The sequence below is a fragment of the Neophocaena asiaeorientalis genome, unplaced genomic scaffold (genome assembly GCF_003031525.2).
Source record: "Neophocaena asiaeorientalis asiaeorientalis breed wild unplaced genomic scaffold, Neophocaena_asiaeorientalis_V1.1 scaffold134, whole genome shotgun sequence".
NCBI lineage: Eukaryota > Metazoa > Chordata > Mammalia > Artiodactyla > Phocoenidae > Neophocaena > Neophocaena asiaeorientalis.
Window position 1 is genome coordinate 24,789,289 of NW_020185339.1, and position 6,003 is coordinate 24,795,291.

Here is a 6,003-nt window from a genome sequence, read left to right on the forward strand (position 1 = left end):
CACGCGGGATCCTCCTGGACCGGGGCACGAACCCACGTCCCCTGCATCGGCAGGCGGACTCTCAACCACTGCGCCACCAGGGAAGCCCCAGTCTCCAAAATTTTGATGAAATTATCTTTAATTTTATTTCAGATATTGTTAATTTTTGTTGTTATATAATACATAGTAATATTTTATATATAATTTTATATGGTTATATAATATATATTATTAAAATATACATGTATAATAATATAATAGTAGTCAATATAATAGAGACTATATATTTTAGGAAGCATTTCTTAACAATGCTATTAAACACCATGATAAAAAAGAGAATTGTTTATACTTAATTATACATTCTGTTGGTATCTCTGTTTACCAATCTTTCTCGTATATCAGGTTCTCCTTCCTTGAAATTGTGCTGTTTGTAGACCAATGTTTTTTTCAAAGAATAAGCATAAGTGAAATACCTTCACAGCTCTTTATTTTGCCCTCAGAATATTTAACTGGCTACAGAACTCTAGCTTTAAAAGGTGGCAGCTCTGACCCATAGTACATTAGCTTTCTGGGTAGTAGATAGGACACCAGCACTTATCTGATTTGCTTTCCTTTGTGAGTGACTTTTTTCTCTGTAAAGTAGTAAGGTTTTTCTTTATACTTGAAATTCAGAAATTTCAAGCATATTTAGATGTGGGTGTCTTCTTTCAGTATTCCTACCTAGCTAACCTTTAGTGGTCACTTTGGATCTAAAGTCTTGAGTATATGTTGCCCTCAGGGAAATTTCCTTCTATTTTTGTAAATTTCTGTCTATTTTTCACTTTTTGTCTCCCCTGTATTTTCTTCTCTTTAACTTCTCTTCAATGAATATTTGTTCTCCTGGGCATATCCTCTATATCTCTTAACTTTCGTCCCATAATGTCTATTGTCTTTTTGCTTTACATTACAAAACAAAAAACAAAAACACCTTAATTTCCAAATCACTGATTTATTCTTTAGCCATGTGTTTTCAGTTACTTAGCCCTCCTATTAATTGTTTTCTTTTTAAAATCATAAATCTTTCTTGTTTAGCAATTGGCTCTTCTTCAACAAAATCTGCCCTAGTTTTGTGCATTTAGTATTCACTCAAGGTTTCCTAAGTAATTATAATTTTTGTGTGAAATGAAAAAAAGTTTGCTTCATCCAGAATTAGTTATTCTGGGCTTCCCTGGTGGTGCAGTGGTTGAGAGTCCGCCTGCCGATGCAGGGGACGCGGGTTTGTGCCCCGGTCCGGGAAGATCCCACATGCCGCGGAGCGGCTGGGCCCGTGAGCCATGGCCGCTGAGCCTGTGCATCCGGAGCCTGTGCTCCGCAACCGGAGAGGCCACAACAGTGAGAGGCCCTCGTACCGCAAAAAAACCAGAATTAGTTATTCTGTATCTTCGTTCTTTTTTTTTTCCAAACTGTTCTTTTTCTGCAAGTATTTCATAATTCTTCGTTTTAAATGAGGCACCTTAAGGCCTTCCTCTCCTAGCTATAATGCTATATATATTTATATAGCATTATATTTATAATGCTATAAATACCTGGCATAGGTTCCTCCAACTTTCTACATGTCTGTTTCCATCATAGATGGCTCTCCTTCTCCTGGAAGGCCTAAAGGAGCAAACAGGACGAGGATGTTGACAGAAAGGTTTCTTATTAAGGTATGTGGATGTTATGAAAATGGGGTCAACAGGTAAGCCGGTATTCCTCCTGAAGAACAATCCTTCCTTTCTTTTCTCCTCTGTGACCATCTGAAGGTCCAGAGTCACTGCAGGCCCTGGTTCACTCCTCGCTCTGTTTGCTCACTCCAGGGCAAACCCTTCAGTCAGTCGCTCTGTAAACATGAGGAGGGGTGGGGGAGTGACTAGCCTGGCTATTCCAGTCATTTGCTTATTTATCTTTACGATTATCCCCTTTGTCAGTTTCTCCTTGAGTTTATTTATTCCTGGCTTCAAGGCTCTCCAGGATTCCTGGGGGCAGAGCAGGTCACATTTCTGGCAGTAGCCCTGTCCTGCTTTTATTTCTGCTTGAGTTTCTCCATCACCTGGTCCCAAAAGTTTTCTTTTAACTTTTCAATTGGAAAAGTATTTGGTGTTAATTCATTCAACAAATACTAAATTGAGCTCCTTTTCTGGGCCCTGGAGATACAGCAGTGAAGTTTTCCAGATTGAAGGAAGCTAAAGAGACATGAAGACCAAATATCATGCATGATCCTAGATTCGATTCTGGAAAGAAAGTCAAGGCACAAAAGAGAAGATTTCTGTTGTTTTGTTGTTGCTGGTTTCCTTTTGTTGTTGTTTGCTCTGCTACAAGGGATATGATTGGGACAATTGACATTATTTGAATGTGGATTACATGGTAGTACTGTATCTGTTAATTTTCTGACTTTGATGGGTATACTATGGTTATTTAGATTAATGTCTTTGTTTTTAGGAAATATACACTATTTAAAGGTAATTGGGTATCATGTCTCAAATGGCTGAAAATAATAAAAATAAGTGAGAGAATGATAAGGCGAATGTGGTAAATTATTAACAATTGGGAAATCTGGGTGAAGGGCATACAGAAGTTTCTTGTTTGTTTGTGTAACTTTTATTGAAGTTGGAAAGTATTTCAGAATAAAAAGTTGACCTTTTTTTACGGAATGTGGCAAAGGATGATTCAGATATTACCTTTCCTACAGATAAATCTGATAGTGGAGAATAAAGCTCATATTTATACAAAAGAAACTTTCTACCACTGGATCCCAGAGTTAAATACAGTTACCTGTCTACTCACAGGTGGTGCTGGGCCACCCCAGGCCATCCCACAGGAGGTCCCCAGTGTGGAGGAGGACAGCAGGACACGTGCTCTCCAAGGGCAGTTTGGGTCCCAAGGGAAAGAGGAGAATAGGTGCTCAGCCCACCACACCTACTCAATCTCTTCCAAACTCCCCACTCATTTCAAGTCACTTCTGCTTAGGGGTGAAGAGAGGCCATGAGTGTTATGCTTGGAGTTTTCTTAACATGGAAAGAGCCATTCTGAATAGAAGAAAGCTGATATCTCTTCTAACAACATATGATAAACAAAAGGTTAGTAAGGAAAGTATGTTAAATGAACATATCCCTTGAACCAGCAATTCAACTTCTAAGAGTCTGTCCTTCAAAAATATGCACACATGTACACAAAGAATTCCACTTCAGCATTATTAACATAGAGGTAAATTGGAAACAACCCCCAAAGATCTATCAATAGGGAAGTAACTAAATTAAAGAGAGCACATTCATTCTTTGAAATACGAGGCTACCATTTTTTAAGATGAGATAAGGCTGTATGTGCTAATAAAATAAGAAAGATGCACAGATGAGAAGTCATCTTAAGACGTTGAGCTGTAAATAAAAATATGGTCCTATTCTTAATTTTTAAGTCTATACGTATGTTTGTAAATTGGAAAAAGACTCAGAAGGACACATAGAAAATTAAAATGGCTTTTTATAGAGAGGAGAGAAGAATTTCAGTAGCAAATGGGAACTTTCCCCTTTCCATATTTTCTGAATTTTTATATGAGCATGTACTGCCTTTCAATCTTTAAATAATTAAATTGAAAAATACACTCCATTCAGGTAAGATATGGTTGTACTGTTACTAACATTGAAAAGTATTACAATATAGTGTCCATTGAGAAAAGCAGTGTATATATAGTATGACGAAATTCTTTTGAATGTATCTGTGTCTTTGTATGTAACTGGATGCTTCCATGGGACCTTTTTGTCTTTGTTTTGGCAAAAGCCCCCAGGAAGAAAAAAACAAATAATAGGTACCAAGTACCCTCACTTCTAAAGCAAGGTGTTATACCACCTGTGCAGAGCATAGGTAGTTCAAAGGATTTTGCCATTCCTCATCACCCATCTCCAGATTCTATGAGACAAACCTCAGAATTCATGGAGCATTTAAAGCCCGTCCCTGGGGGTTCCTTTGGAGAGGAATGTCAGTGTGCCAGGGAGGAAAAGTGTGCTTCCTCCCTTCATGTTAAGCTAGATGAGAGAGGCTTCAATAGAAGCACTTAGGGAGTATGACATGTGTCTTCTGGATCCAAAGGAATGGCGAGTCATATCTATCACTCTTTCTCCTGAAAATTCCAAAAGGAAGAAGCTATCCCGTCACACTACTCTACACAATGGAATCAAAAGGTCTGTGTTGGTCACAGCCCACGTGTCCAGAAACTGGCGGGGCAAATGGTACATGAGTTTCCCATGGGCCAGAGATAGAGTACACTTGGGAGGAAGGCTCCCTAGATCTCCTTGAGATAGACTCTACCAGAAGGACACTCCATGAATTGACACAGGAGAGATTGGATCAGGGACACAGCGGGGGGCATTGGCAACCAGGCCAAACGTACTGCATGCTTCCAAGCCAGAGCAGTCCATAAGGAGAGGGAAAGCTTTTAAATGGATGAAAGTCTTGAGTTTTGATATCATAATTCACTTCTTATTTATTGACAGTGTTTGGAAAAGCTATAAAAACAGTTTGCAGTTTCATCCGGGGGTAGAAAAAATGGTTTTACAGAAAAGGTTTCCAAAGATGGTGGTGAGAAGAATATTGTTTCTCTACTTTCCTCCTACCAGGTCCAGCTTGTTCAATGAACAATTTACATAGATCAACAGTGGCAGTATCTGTCACACTGTCGCACGGGCTCATAGGAAGGCTCTCAATGGCTCTGCCTAGTTACCCTTGGTCCAGAGGTGACGATTTCTCCTCGGGCTCAACCTCATCATAGATCTGTAAGTACACCACCACCTGCCCAGGGGGGCTTTGGAAGAGTCCAGGATTGTTGTAGACAGTTTTCTACAGGATCAGTGGAGTGGATGAGTCCACTTTGAGAACTGGTTCAGCACTGAGTTCTGACAGGCAGCTCCCAGGTCCTCAGCATGGAATCCAAGGACTGTGATTCCTCGTCCTCTCCAACTCCACTCAACCCCTCCTTCTCTCCTCTATCCCTGCCCTGTCTGGTTTCTGGGAGAGGAACCCCTAGCTCAGCAAGCAAACAACTGTATCTTTTTGTCTTGAAATTAAGCTGAGATTTAAATCTTTGTATCTGCTCCAGTATAGGCTGGGGGAAGGAGAGAAATAGAAAGGGTCCTTGAGGTACTGGAACAGAACTAGAGGAGATAAAAGTCCTGCCATATCTATATGCATATATCCCCCCCAAAACCTGAAAAGGCTAACAACAGCTAACTCTCAACGGTGACGTTCCAAGTAATTTTTTCATTCTCATTCTTTTTTTTCCCTTTTGACTGCTTTATATATTTTTTATTTTCTAAAATGACTATATGTATATGTATAGAAATGTATATTGTAATTTAATGGCCTATATGGGAAATAAGAATCTTAAAAAAGAGGGGATATATGTACAACTGGTTCACTTTGCTGTACACTTGAAACTAACACCACATTGTAAGTCAACTATACTCCAAGAACATTTTTAAATAATAATAATAATACCACATAGGAGTGGAAGCATAGAGATTCGGCATTTAAAAAAGAAACATATCTGAGTGTGTAAGCAAGAAAAAATTAGCAGTGTTCGTCTGCAGTCTCTTTTTCATCAGCATTTAAATATAGTGAAGCCACTCTTAAGTTGGAAAAAACCCTCCCTCAACACCATATCCCTGCCAACACAGATCTGTCACCGCCCAGGCCAAACTTCTTGAAAGTGTCTCTACTCCCTGTTCTTGCTTCTTCATTTCGCGTTGACCCCTTTATCACCTCACCAGAAGAACTAGCCTCTAATTTCCCTTCTTGGCTACACGTCAAAGGTCCTTCTCACGGTAACTACTGCAGTCACAGATGAGGAGGTGTCCGGGGAGGCCAGACCATCTGCTAATCACCAAACATTAAAATATAAACATCTTTAAGGAAAATAAACCAAAATATCCCCATATTGAAATTAGGAATACAAGAGATTGAGAGAGATTGAGAGAGGAAGTACAGCGGAGAGGTTAGAGTGTGGACTCTGGAGAC

At 39.5% G+C, this 6,003-nt stretch overlaps 1 long non-coding RNA gene across 1 annotated transcript in view; it reads left to right on the forward strand.

Annotated features, from left to right (window-relative positions):
- LOC112394346 (uncharacterized) overlaps positions 1–4,743 on the forward strand; it is a 9,800-nt gene extending 5,057 nt beyond the window's left edge. Inside the window, exons 3-4 of the long non-coding RNA XR_003002116.1 lie at positions 1,591–1,664; positions 4,608–4,743. This is a non-coding gene — a long non-coding RNA (uncharacterized LOC112394346). The remainder of the gene's footprint in view (positions 1–1,590; positions 1,665–4,607) is intronic.
- The last annotated feature ends 1,260 nt before the right edge of the window (positions 4,744–6,003 follow it).